The sequence below is a fragment of the Aedes aegypti genome, unplaced genomic scaffold, assembly GCF_002204515.2.
Source record: "Aedes aegypti strain LVP_AGWG unplaced genomic scaffold, AaegL5.0 Primary Assembly AGWG_AaegL5_hic_scaff_1787_PBJ_arrow, whole genome shotgun sequence".
Classification (NCBI taxonomy): domain Eukaryota; kingdom Metazoa; phylum Arthropoda; class Insecta; order Diptera; family Culicidae; genus Aedes; species Aedes aegypti.
Window position 1 is genome coordinate 1 of NW_018735253.1, and position 14,329 is coordinate 14,329.

The 14,329-nt window shown below is 36.7% G+C and overlaps 1 pseudogene; it reads right to left on the reverse strand.

Annotated features, from left to right (window-relative positions):
• Positions 1-10,955: 10,955 nt before the first annotated feature.
• On the reverse strand, positions 10,956-11,577 carry LOC5578841 (annotated as a pseudogene).
• Positions 11,578-14,329: the final 2,752 nt, after the last annotated feature.

Consider the following 14,329-nt stretch of genomic DNA (forward strand, 5'->3'; position numbering starts at 1 on the left):
TTTTATCGTCGAAACACTTAGGTCAATTTATTTTTTTTAATTCAGATGCTTTCAACTAAATCGCTCAGCTCAGTTGTCCTGTGTGAACTTAAGGATAAGGATAAGGAGCTGACCATTAAAATGAAGATAAATCGAAGCAAAACCTCAAATTTTCAAAAGCACAAATCTACAGAACCAACGGTTTGTGCAGAAAATATAATCGATTGATCACACGCTGATTGTGGGCAATCGATCAAGTTTTTAGCTTGAACGGTTGGGGTTTGGCTTAAATGCATCTTCATCTTAATAATGTAAGACAATTTTGACGATTCCTTAAACCCCATATGGTAAGTATTTTTGTATGAAAATAAAAAATAATGTATAGGTATGGCGCGCAAGAAATCTTAAACCTCCCTCCCAAGCATGGGAAAATTCACTCACTCACCCGAACGCTACCGATAAAATATTTGCAAAGTATCTGCTGCCACCGAATGTTCAATGACTGCCGAACGCCACTAGGGTGAGCGCAAACCCGACAAATCGTAAACGATTGAGATAAACCGAAAATGAAAAGATATACGGAGCGGAGAGAGCACCTATCCTCTCTTAAATTGGAGACACGAAAGAACGCGTTCGCCATTCGATCACTGAAAGCTTCCTGCAAAATGTACAGATTTTGCGTTCACTGAAACATTTCGCCTTGTGTATTACCAGTCAGTGAACGCTCTTCAGCTCTCAAATACGAATGCCACTCGTGCGAATCGGAATGTAAAGAATCATTCGCTACAGCAATCGGATGCCTTCGGCACAAGGAGTCGGTAGTGAATCATTCTGTTGCCGTTTTTGCAAAGACAAATTAAAGACCTCCATGTCCCTTGCAGTTGCCCAAAATTTTATGGCTCATAAGGTAATCTAGAATGCCGTGAAAAGTGTACTGCGATCTGTCAAACTTGGGTACCTTTTGTACTACCGAGGGACCAAATGCAGTACTAAAAGTGGTACCCAATCTGAGCCCGAGTGTGACGGACCTGGTTTTTGTCTAACTTGTCGCTCGGCGAACAAGAAGAAAGCGCATTGGAAATTGAAACACTCAGCTTGGTCGGAGAAAACGGCAATCTCGCTCTTGACCGCTTGTGGATGTGAGCGAGAGAAATGCAATATTCGAGTGAATGTTTCCCATGCTTGCTCCCTCCTATATCAATTCTTCCATAATTAATGGACGGCACCTAAGAGGTTGTCCATAAACCACGTGGTTATATATGAAGGAAGGGGGGTGCCTGGCCAAATACCCACTGTCCATACAAATTTTGAAATGTGTGTATGGAAAAAAAGACCACGAGTGGTAGGGTTCATGAAATCGGAATAAATAATCAGGTGGTTTAGGGACAGCCCTAAAAAGACACCCACGTATCAGCGTTAAGCAATTTGGAAATGGGCGTGTCCGTGTATTTTAAAAAACGTGACGCAAGAATTACTATTTTCAACACTTCTTCACCTCCACCGTATATCACAATTCGCAAAAAATACTGGTTACGCCACGCCCCCACCCATTCCGCCTGAATTTGTAAAATTATTTTGTATATGGTTCAGTTTCCGAGTACATCCGTCTGCTTTAGAATTTTTAATCAAATGTTCACGCATGAAGTTTTCAAATGAGCATGGTCAGTAGGTGACTCAGGATTTTCTGAGCATCTACTCAGCTTTTACCGCTTTATTCATACGAATTCGGATGTTCGAAAAGTAAATGCTCAAGTACTCAGTTTTATCATATACACTTGAGTAAATGCTCAAGAAAATTATCTGACAGATGGATTTGAGTAAAGTAAAAGCTTTTGCTCAGTTTATTCATACGACCTATTTTGAATTTTTAAACTTTGCTATAATTTTTACGTGTGTTGGAACATGAGCGCAAAAACCCTTCCTTGCAAATGCTTGAACCGTTTGTAGGTGCACTAAACAAACCGCGATGAAGACGTCAACGCGCCGCCCGCCTCAAAACGCTCAAAACAAAACAAAAATTCAATTTACGCAAAAATGGCAGCCTGTATTGAGCCAAATCGAACGTAATCTCCGTTAGCATCGAACATCTGTCCGCGTTCGGGTTGTGTTTCCGTCGAAAAAATCATCGAAATAGTTTCCCGTTGATCTGTGCAAGTGTTTCCTGGTGTGGCAAGCTGTGAATATTGTGTGGGTGGTTCTTTATTTTGATTTAAGCGGAGCGGTGAATTTTACTCCAAACGGAAGCTGTATGCTCTCATCATGAGCAAAGATTCTAAGCCGAAAAATCGATAAAGTGTGAACTGCTGGAAGCTAGTACCGTCCTTGCGGTGCGTTGCTCGTTTGTTTTGCAAAGTGATTGTGATTGAATGTTAATTAAAAACTGAGTTTTGAACTGAGACCACCGCGGATTAACAATGTCGCAAAGTGCTCCTCGAAGACATCCTCCTAGCGGTGGAAATCCGGAAGTCATGACGTCGAAATTTGGCGATACCGAATGGGAGGCACGAGAGGTAAGTAGTGCCGAATGGATATGGCATCTGATTAATACTCGACATCAATATAATTTATTTGATTAAATTTGTGGAACCTGCTACAACAGGGCTGGTAAAAAGTCTCAATTAATAGAAGTTCTTTCAAGATCTCCAATTCGTAGTTTATCATGTTGTTACTTGGTTGATTAAAATTGTTAATGTTGGTTATCGTAAGATTAATAAATACAATTACAATTACAAATTTCACTTGAAAATGAATCTTGGTGAAAATTTCAAGAGGTTCCAGAGAACCTTCAGAGATTCTTACATTATTATTCCAAATCCTTATTAAGGTGTAGATGAATCGAAGCTAAACTTCAAATTTTCAAGAGCACAAATCTAGAGAACCGAACATCCGTGTAAGCTGAAAACTTAATCGATTGGTCACTAGCTGGTGGTGACCAATCGATTAAGTTTTTAGCTCAAACGGGTGCTCGGTTCTCCAGATTTGTGGTATTGAAAATTTGAGGTTTGGCTTTTATTCGATTTTACCTTAAGGATCTCTAGAAAGTTTTTTCCATTTCGAGAGGATTCGCGATAAGGGCCTATCTGACAAATCAATAACAATGAGAAAATGAGATCTCAATTGAAATTCTCATGTTGCAATTTTTTTCCCAATTGAGATAAATATACTCAATTACTTAAAACCTTTTCACTTTGACACACATTTCAACAACCTAGTTAAAATCCTCATGTGGTATTATAATATCCTTCCCTAAATTCCTCATATTTTCGTACTAAAAAAATAAAAGGTTTCGCCTAAAACGTACTCAAGAATGCCAGTATCGTCCAATGTTTTGAGCATGTAATCGATATTTATTAAATCGATAAATTTTGAGATCAGAAACACCACTAAAAATTTTCCCAAAGATTCCTGCAACGATATTTCAAGTATGCTTAGAGGATTTGTCTAAATATGCCCCTAAAGATTATTTTTTCTCATCTGTTGCAACGTCCTAGAACTGCTTCTCAGCTTTAATGTTCTTATGATCACTTCAACAATTATTAACTGAGGATTTTCTTTACCATTACCCTGCAAGTTATCTCCAATATTGAGAGTGTCTAGTGAAATTTCATGAATTCTTCAGAATTTCATTTTAGTTTTTTTCATGCTTTTTAAGCCTCAAGAATCCAGCATCAATCATTAGTAATTATCAAAGTTTAAAAACAATTTTTTTGTTCATTTTTCAAGGAATTTTTCATGGAAATCTATCATTGCATTAGAGATAGCAAGTGCCAAATGCAATGATAGGTTTTTCTTGAACATTGCTACAATTTTGAGCAAAAAAAAACTTAAAATGATGAAGGTTATTTTCCTCGAAGAATTTTATTGATTATTTTTACAATCTAGGTATTAATCCAGAGAATTCTCCAAAACTTCCTCAAGAATTCATTACTTGCATAAATTTATCTAGAATTTATTCCAGTTTTTATAAATAACTGAAAAGTTGTGAGAAATCTCTGAAGGTAAACTACGATGATACTTGTACTCGTATCATCATAGTGTACCTTCAGAGATTTCTCACGACTTTTCAGTTATTTATACAACAAAAATGGAATAAATTCTAGATAAATTCCTAAAAAATTAAATAAACCCAAAAATTCTAGAAATAAAAAATATTGGGGGAAATCCTAGTTCAATGAAAAAATCAATGGCATTCCTGGAGAAACTTAGAACTTACATGAGAAATTTCTGAAGGAATTGGCGAAGAGTTTGCTCTGTCTCCGAGAGGGTCAGGCATCATAAAGTGACGAGCCTTACAAGTTTTTAGGAGCATAAAGTGTGACAAAGGCAGAGAAGGGTGTTGGAATAGTCTCAATATAGCGTGACATTATTGTTCATCTCAAAAAGATTATTTAAAAAATTGGATAACATCTTCCAAAGATATTCACAGTTTTTTATTTCAAAATATGTGGGAACTTTTATAAACAAATGTTCAAGAACTAATTCAATAATTTATTGAGCAATTACTCCTTACGTTCTTTTACGAATGTATCCAAAAATTATTCTCATGAATTTTTCAATGATTCTTTTCCGGATTCCTCCAGGAATCTCTCAAGTGGTTCTGCCCATGATTTTTTTTTTTCAAGTGACTCCTACGATTTGTGTGAGTATAAGAATATTTGATGTTTTTCAAAGAATTTATATGGAGTGCAATTCTTCATTCTCATTTTGGAATTTGCTTAGAAAAAATATGTGAAGATTATTCAGGATTACAAGAATCCTTGCATGGTATTCTCAAAGAAATTGTTTCAATATTCGCCGAAATATGTATCCAGGAATTCCGGAAAAAAAAATCTTAGGCTACCAACAATTACGTATATAGATTACACAGCGTAACAAAAAATGATATTTTTGCGTGTCTCAAGGATCAAATTATGTGTCTCGAGAAGATTTGGGGTTGCTGAATCTGATGCCAATTTTCAGAAATATTCCAGCACGTCACAATTTTTAGCTACAGGTCGCCAAAGTTGTATAAAAACACTGGTTTTATTGATGTTTACATAAAATTTAAAGCATAATTTACCAAACTTTTTTGTGATTTAATCCACTAAGCATGCTATTTTGCACTTAAACTTTCATTTTGTATTTAATTTGATTGAAGTTGCGCGATTAAATTTGGATTAAACCGATTTTTTCGACATGCCTGCTGTCTCCATACAAAATTCGTCGTTTCTCTTATATAGGAATATACAATACTTTTTTAAATCATCATAAAATAACTTTTCCCGCATCGAAAGTATTATAAACTTTCCAGATAAGTATTGTTATACACATAAAGTTTGAATTCTGTGGCAAATTAGGCAATAAATTGCCTTACAAGCTGACAAACTTGCATGCAAGTTGTCTAAAATAGTCAATTTTATCATTTTCAACAGCAAATATCTCAAAAACTAGACGTGCTATGATATTTTTTAAAAAACGGCAATGGACTCAGCAACCCTTAATTGAGTGAATAGCGGTATTTTGGTGCTTGAGACAAAAACGTGTTCCGCAGTGTTATTTTTCAAAAAAAAAATCCCTTCAGGCAGTGGCGATTCCCTAACCACAAATCCAACTGTTCCACGATATAAATTCTTGAATTTCAGCAACAAATTTGCCATCTATGAAGAAAAGATCTGTTAGAAAGGACGATTCCAATAATGTACTGTTTGCTTTATAATCCAAGATTGCCGAATTATTTATTTTTAGATTCGTAGAACAGTAAAAAGTGAGGTTACGAGTCGCCTCTGCCTTCAGGATTGTTTTTGATTCGATTCCTCTAGTATTTTTCATGAATTCATTTACAGATACAATGCATTTGAAAAAAATGTCGCCTATGCTACCGCATGTAACTGAAATTACTTCAGTGCACTAGGATGATTCATTAATTACTTCACATTTATTCTTCCAATGCTGTCTAAAAGAACTCATCAAGGAGTTCTCTAAAAGTTTCTCAAATATGTTTCACAAAATGTCCTGGAAAATCCTGCCAGTATTTCCTTTTGGAATTTCCGTTTATAATATATTATGTTAGTCATTAGGTCGAACGTGTATAGTATAGTAAGAGAGAGAAAAATGTCTGATTTCTGTTAAGTTTTGATGACCGATTCGACCTAAAAAACTCCGGCCTAACATACTTCGCCCCAATGATCTGACACCTTCTTTAACCTTCCTTGTGCATTGAGGTCATTTTTGACCAATCGGCACGGTAAAGGAGCTATAACTTTGTAGAGAAAGAGATAGAAATCTGAATTTTCTGACTTTTCCAAACTTTCAAAAACGAACATTTTCGTGCTAAAAGAAGCTTTCAACTACCTTTTGAAGCGGCGCTACGAAAAGTGACACATCATGCATATTAGAGACTCTTACACAGATTTTCTTCAGATAATTTATATTATAATCTATAATCCAATTTTGTTCGTCATGTGTCATTTTATACCCGGTTTCTGATATGGCTTTTGGAATACCTTCAGTAATCCCTTCAGGAGTTCCTCTCAGTATTAAACCTGATTTGCTGCTGAACAGGGAATCGCTAAAGAAATTTCTCGCCGTTCCTTGCAGAAATTTTCTACAGCGACTCCCGTTTGAACTGACATCTCTTTTCAACTGTGTACTGCAATCAGAAAAAAGTGCTTCCTTGATCGATTCCTTCCAGGAATTTTCCATGCATCAAGATAGGCCAAGAAATTACTTGTCAGCAGCGAATCAGGCTTTAAACACAAAGATTCTTGCCAAGAAAATATCTACTGAGATTCCTTTAGAGATGTCACAGAACTTCCTGCCTGAATATCTCCACGGATGCCTTCATAGAGTGGTTGAGTAAAATCTCTACTGAGATTCTTCCAGAAATTTCTCAAAGGATTCCTTCAGGATCTGTTTCAGGAATAAGCCTGATTTGCTGCTGAACAAGGAATCGCTAAAGAATTTCTCGCCGATTCCTTTCAGAAATTTTCTACAGCGACTCCCGTTTGAACTGACATTTCTTTCAACTGCGTACTGCGATCATAAAAAAGCGCATTCCTTGAGCGATTCCTTGCAGAAATTTCCCATGCATCAAGATAGGCCTAGAAATTACTTGTCAGCAGCGAATCAGGCTATACTCTGGAATTTCTCCGGAGATTTCTCCTAGGGATTTTTCAAGCGATTTCTTCTGGTATTCCTCCTGAGGATTCCTCCACGGATACTTACAAAGATATCCCCAAGTAGTCTCGAGATTCATCAGAATCATTCCAGAGATTTCACGGATCGCTCCAGGGATTCTACCTGGAATTGCTCCAGGTGTTCTACAACTCACAAATTCCTCAAGGGATTCCTCCAGGAATTCTCCCAGGGCTACTACCAGGGAATTGCTACATTACTCACTCCAAAGATTTCTCCAGATAATTCTCCAGGGAATTTCTCTAAGGATTCGTTCTGAGCCACCAGAATATCCTACGGGGATTCTTCAAAGAGGTCCTCTTTAAATTCCTCCAGAGATTCTCCCATAAATGCCTGCAGGAGTTTCATCAGAAATTATACTAAGAATTTCTGCAGGGTTTCCTTAGGAAAATCTCTACAAAAATCCTCCAGTGCAATCTCATACGTTCCTGTAGAAAAATCTCTCCATGGATTCCTCCAGAGATTTCTCTTGGGTATCTCCATAAATTTATCCATGAATTCCTTCAAGGATTATTCCAGGGATTTTCTCCAGAAAAATCTCTACTGGGATTTTTTCCCCGGGATTTCTCTAGGGGATTCCACCAGCAAAATTTCTATAGTGATTCTTCCTGGGATACCTCCAAGGATTTCTCCAGGGATTCCTTTAGAGATGCCTCCATAAGTCCTTCAGTAGTTAACTTAGATAATCTTTTGGAAGTTCCTACAGGAGTTTCTCCAGATACTCCTCCAGGGATCTAGGAAAATCTCTACAGGGATTTCTGCAGAGATTTGTATTTGTATTTGTATCTCTATTTGGTTTCCTCTATAAATTGTTCCAGGGATTTGCTGGTAGAGAACGAGTGTATATTTTGATTTAAACATGCTTCTCGTCTACGCAGAATTTATTATAAAAAATCCATCGAAAAAAAAAATCTCCGTAGACGAAAAGGCATATTGATGTTCCAAGGTTTTTTTTTCCCGTAATTCCTCCTGAAGATTTTTTCGGGAATCTCTCCATAGTTTCATGCAAGAATTTCTCTAGAGATTTCATCCACAAATTCAACCGGAGATTCCTTGAGGGATTACTTTTAGTTTTTTTTTCTAGAGGTTCCTACAGGAATTTATCTAGAGAGTTCTAAAAAAAACTTTTTCAGAAAAGCAGTTCCTGAAGAAAATCTTAATACAAAATCGCGGAGGAAACCCTGGGTGAATCTCTGTGAGAATTTCAAGAGGAATCCCCGGAGGATTTTTTTGGAGACAAAGAACGAATCACTGGAGAAATTTCAGGGCGAATCCCTGGAGGATCACCTGGAAAAATCCTTAGAGAAAATCATGCAGCATTTTCCTGCAGATATCCCTGGGAGAATTCCTGACAGAACTTATTGGGAATCCCTATAGGGTTCATGAAGTTATTTTTTGTAGTATTTTTAGATGAATTGATGGAATCTTTCCTGATAGAATTCTGGAAATCTAAGGAATGATTCGTAATGCAATCTCGAGATGACTATCTGAGAAATTGGAGAAATATCCGAAGTAATCCTTGAAGAAAATTGTTGTAGTGTAACCTGGAAAAGCCTTGAAGTCATTTCTGCAAAAATCCCTGCAGATATTTTTCTGGAGGAATCCTTAGAGCAGTCGCTGGAAGAATTTTTTGGATAGATATTCCTCCGCCTGAAAAATCCTAGAAAATATTTTACAGCAGGAACCACTGGAGATATTCTGACAGAAACTCCTGGCGGAATCGCTAGAGAAATCCCTGAAGAAATATCCATGCCAAAATTGGAGAATCCTTAGAGAAACGTCTGGCAAAATTGTTGAACGAATTGCTGAGTATATTCCTGGAGCCCCATCGAAACTGATGGTCTAGAAATTTTAGTAGCGAACAAAAGTTCTTCTTTGAGGAACCTCTGATAAAACCGCTAGTGGAATCCCTGGAAAAATCGCTGTAGGGATTACGGTAGAGATTATCTGGAGAGATTTCTGGTAGAATCCCTGGAGGAATCATCGAAAGAATTCCTGGAGAAATCTCTAGTTTCTTCCTATGATGTACACGATACTGAAGACTGCCTAACAGATGAGGTTCGAAATATGAGTCTTTTGTCAGAGGATACACATTTAGTTGGAATTAAATGGTTGGAATGGAAATTAAACAGTACTGAATCCGATTTTTCATTTACTTAAGAAATTTCCAGAAATTATTTCGCAAAGTCCTGCTAAAAGCTATCCAATGATTCTATTAACTATTATGTAAACAATATCTCAAGTAAATCCTTCTCAATGATTCCTGGAAAAACTTCCCCAGATAATTTATCCTGAATTGTCTATATTTTTCCTAACGATTCTTCCAGAAACTATTTTTTGATTATGTTCTGAGAGCATTCAAGGAGGTTTCCAAGAATTTTCCAATAATAGTCATTCTTTTACATTATTTCATCTAAATGGTTAGTGCAAGAATAATTTCTATAAATATTCCTTCAGGGAATATTTCAAGTATTCTCCTAGGAATTTTCACAGTGTTCCTTCTGGTTTTTTTTTTTGAAAATTACCTTTAAGAGTTCCTTCCATGATAATTTCTAAACGATTCTTATAGGGATTTAACCAGCAATAACTTCAAGACACATGGCACAAATCTCCCAAATAGACGGGGACCGTGCCTTCGGTGCCGACGGAGAACTTCGAAAAAATCCTTAGCACCTTCACATAGGGTTTCGTTCTACTTCGTCGTAAGCGCTATTATTCGTCGTATCAAACTTAAAATGTTCCACTACGGCGAATATTTCAACTTACCTGCAACATAGTTTCATTTTCCAAGTGTAATTTTGTGAAAGCTGTTATGGTTTCGTACACCAAAAATGCAATAAAACTACCGTACTTCGATAATTAACATCAGTTCAAGTATCCACTTTGCATTTTTTTTTATAGAAATCGGCATGGACGAACTCGATTTGAGAGAAATGCTTAACGATCGACACCAGGCACACCATTTTATGATACAAGTTTCTTCTTCTTTGTGAATGTAAACAAAGTTCAATCCGTCGTACTGAGAAAAAAAAGCTTGTGCGCGTCAATGTGTAACGTGATGCTCGACGTAAAATACGGTTCCTTTGATTGTGTTGTGTATCGCTGCACTGTGAGCAAATGCCATAATTATTCTGTCAAAAGGAATTTTGCCTTTTTGGATTTTAAAGGAAATTAGTATATTCCATCATGCTGAAGGAATGGAGGGAGATGCATGTTGATCTATATATTCTAGCAAAACATTTTATTATAGCGTTGATATGTTGTGTTTTAACCACTCACTATATCAAAATGAGCCGTAAGATGTGAGGCGAATCTGGAAACTGATTGCGACAGAAATGAAAAACGATATGATGGATCGAGAATACGGCAAGATGTATATTTTCTTTGCATTATTCCCAAAAAAGAGATCAAGATTTATCAAAATCTTATTGTATGCTAAGGCCGTTTTGAGAAAGAATTGTTTGGCATCGGTTTGTATCAGCATTATTCACTGCAATACTGGAAAAATTGCAGTTCTCACTGATCAATGCTTAATTCGATGGATACTAGCACATCACCCTACAAATTTGTCAAAAAATATTTTGTATAATATCCTGTAGAAAGTTATCTTGGAACTTTCCAGAAGTAATCGTTGAAAACAATCTTAAAAGGAGGAATTCCTAGATATCGCTAAGTAAGAATTATTGAAGAAATTTCCACTGCAATCCCGGGGACACCTTTTCTATAGTAAATCTCTGGATATTTTTAATAAGACGTAGTGAAGGAATTATGCATTAATAAATAAAATACACAAAACAATAAAGTATTAGGGCTATGAATTCAATCTATTTAGTGACCAAAATTATCTGCTCTCGACATGTTTACAGTTTACCATTTGCTCAAATCGGGAAGCGCTTTGCCTTCACAGCGATTGAGCCATCCATACCAGGCTCTGTAGCCGTGTCGCTGTAGATCTTTTTCACACACGCTGAAGCCTTACTGATGTCGTCTTTTAGAAGTTCTAGAAATGCATAAACCATTCGATTATTAGCAGACAACTATTTCCAAGACAGCGTTTCAAGAACTTGTACTTACCAGAACACTTAATCTTGCACTCGTTCGAAGTCTTTTTCTTCTTGTCCTGTGGATCGCACCAGTATCGATCGTTGATCTGGAACAGGCCCCCAATCGGTGGACCCATTGCGATTGTTGTTCTTCTGTTGGTATCCATACCGCTTTCATTCTGCACCAGGCATAACCCAGTTTCGGAGATCGGCTTTATTGAATCCTTGAGCGAGTAGAGCTTTGGCCAGCGAACACTTGTCGAACTTTTTGGCCTCAACGTTTACACTCAACAGGGCAAAAAGGCCCACCAGTACAATCAAGTAAATTCAAGTTTCTCATTCTGAAGATGTTCCAACACGAACTACCATACCGCACTTTCAAGCTGCTTTGTTTAACTGATGATGAACTCCTAGAGTAAGCATGTTTTATATACCCACCGCTCTGTTCCATATAGCAGGGCTGGTAACGAGTCAGTTTTCAGTGGCTCGGAAACACAAATTCACAAAAGTCACTGTTTTTACTTTTATTTTGGAACACATACAGTATTTAGCACAGACAAACAGACGTCACACTCTCATCAGTGGTCCATCCGACAACCTTTTTTAACGTCGATTCATAAATATGGTAGGTGGCCAATTTGCCACCCGCGCATCGTTTTGTTTGCGTTTGAAGTTTACACACTACCGCCATCTGTTGGCCCGTCGACTAAGCACACTAATTTTAGCATGGGCGTACATGTCCTCGTGACTATGATTTTGATTCAAGATTTGTTCTAAGTGTTACGTCTGTTTGTCTGTGGTATTAGACAAACATTTGCAATTTTTCGGTTTTCAAATACAAAATGGTTAGATCTCAGTTATTTATGGACCGATTTGAATGAAACTTTCACCTCACGTCAGAATAAACTTGATTGCAACATATATTTCTGAGTGATTTTTTCCAATGACGAGTTCAAAAGTAAGAACGGTTCGACTAAAGTGCAATTTTTTACGAACAATTATAAACGATTTTTCCGAAAATATGGAAGTTCTATATAAAAACTGTCTTCAGCAAACTTGTTAATCTTGTCTATATCTACAACTTTGCTGAAGATACATGAAGCTAATCAATCATTTTTTTCGAGTTATGACAATTATGAAAATCAATAAAAAAAACTCACTTTAGTCAAACCGTTTATTACTTTTAAACTAGTGAAAAATACTCAAATATGTATGTTGCAATTCCATTTATTTCTGACATACTGTGGAAGCATTATTTGAAATCGATCCAAAAATAACTCTAAGTTGACCATTTTGTATGAAAAATCGAAAAAGTTGCAACTGTTTTTTCCAATACTGTAGCAAACTTAGGTGGCATCGTATTCAGGAAGGATATAGCTTTGATTTTAAGTGAAACTCTCTGATGTTCGTTTAAAATTTGGCCGCCAACCTTGAATTTCGTCAGAAAAACCGTTTTTCACCATTAGCGAGAGATGAGATGAGATCAGAATCAGCGCTGAGCAAGCTGATCAAAAAGTGAGTATGATATGCTACAAAAACTAGGTGAGCAATAGAATTTATCCTATGAAATTATCTTATGGCGAGTGCAATGTTTGTTTTTTGTTTTTTTCTTAAAGTCTATCAAAGAATAGGGGTATTATTTTGAGTGAAAATATTCGGCGGCCATCTTAGATATTGACGCCATCTTGATGTTAAGTAGTAGAATGAACTTTTCACCTTGTTAGCGCCCAATATTTTTAATTTTAGGACAACCGTTGACAATTTTTTTTTTCATCATCTTCTCATTCTTCTTTTTCCTGAAGTTATGTCCTTACTAGAAAGATCCTGCTTCTCAGCTTAATTAATTATAAGAAAGCTTACGAATAATACTTACGAATAATACTACGAATACCACATTTTAAATTTAACACTAAATTCGCTTGTATTCATGATTATTTTCGTATTTAGGTATATTGCATTAAATTGATGTTTGCAGATTTGAAGTCACTATCATAACTATATTGGCCCGCTACCAGCCCTGATATAGACAAGAGTGCGTTATCTGGTCGAGTCGTCGTGCAGCACAGTTCCTCGTTTGTTGGTTTGACTTAGCCGAAACGGCGCACGCTAGCAGAAGACACAGATTTAATTTGCAGCTGTAGCAACATCGGGGGATCCCTTCGGGACTGCTCCTTAACGGTGATGCCCGGTATATTTTAACATCGAATAAAACCATTTCTCATATGACTGAGTTAATCTGAGAATGAATGCAGTTTGTTGTTCGACGCTTAGTCATATGATCTACAACTTTTGCTCGCAATTTCAATTTGCATATAGATTCTCTTTTGACGAAGTTATTGATAAAGCTTTATTGTATGTCAGAAATAAACTACCCGCCGAAAGTATGGGATCGTATAATCGAGTAATGCAAACACTCGATATGAATTTTGCAAAATACCTGAAAAGTTAAGAATCACGACAGCAGCAACTTGTGCATACCGGTGATCCTGATTCTTGTTGGAGTGTTTGGCAATACTCGGTGATGCGATTCCATACTTATAGCGATTAGTGTGTTAGTGTTTCTTACACTTACGAATAGCTGGCAGATGGTCAATGAAATCATGCACTAATCAAATACGAGCTAACTGATCAGCCAGTTTATTGCAGCGATGGAAAGAATGATTAGACAGTCATAAAATGTTTGACGGGTTGCTGCATTCTATTTCTCAATTTGATTTACGTAAATTGACTTGAATTTGCCGAAGTTTTAGCTTGATAATGGAATTTTGTTTTCGTTGCAACTTGTGGGACCTAAAGCTGGTTGTGGAATCCGTAAAAGGCCTTATTCGCGGCCGCCAACAGGTTTTTTCAAAATGAGCTGTAGCAGCTGATGTCTGAACATGGTTTTCCGGCGAAACAAATTAGGTTGATAGGTGAAACGCCTAGATGTTTTGAAATCATGTGGTCGCATTACAGATGAGGTCAAACTAGACGTTAGATGGATTTAAGCAAGGAGAAGGCTTTCGAATAATACTGTTCATCATTGCAACTAGTGAGGTGGAAATGTTAACCAACAGCGTTATTTTTTTTTGGAAGCATCATATTTTGAAGTCTTCTTTCAAATACCAGAAGTATAGTGTAAATTTTTATTCATA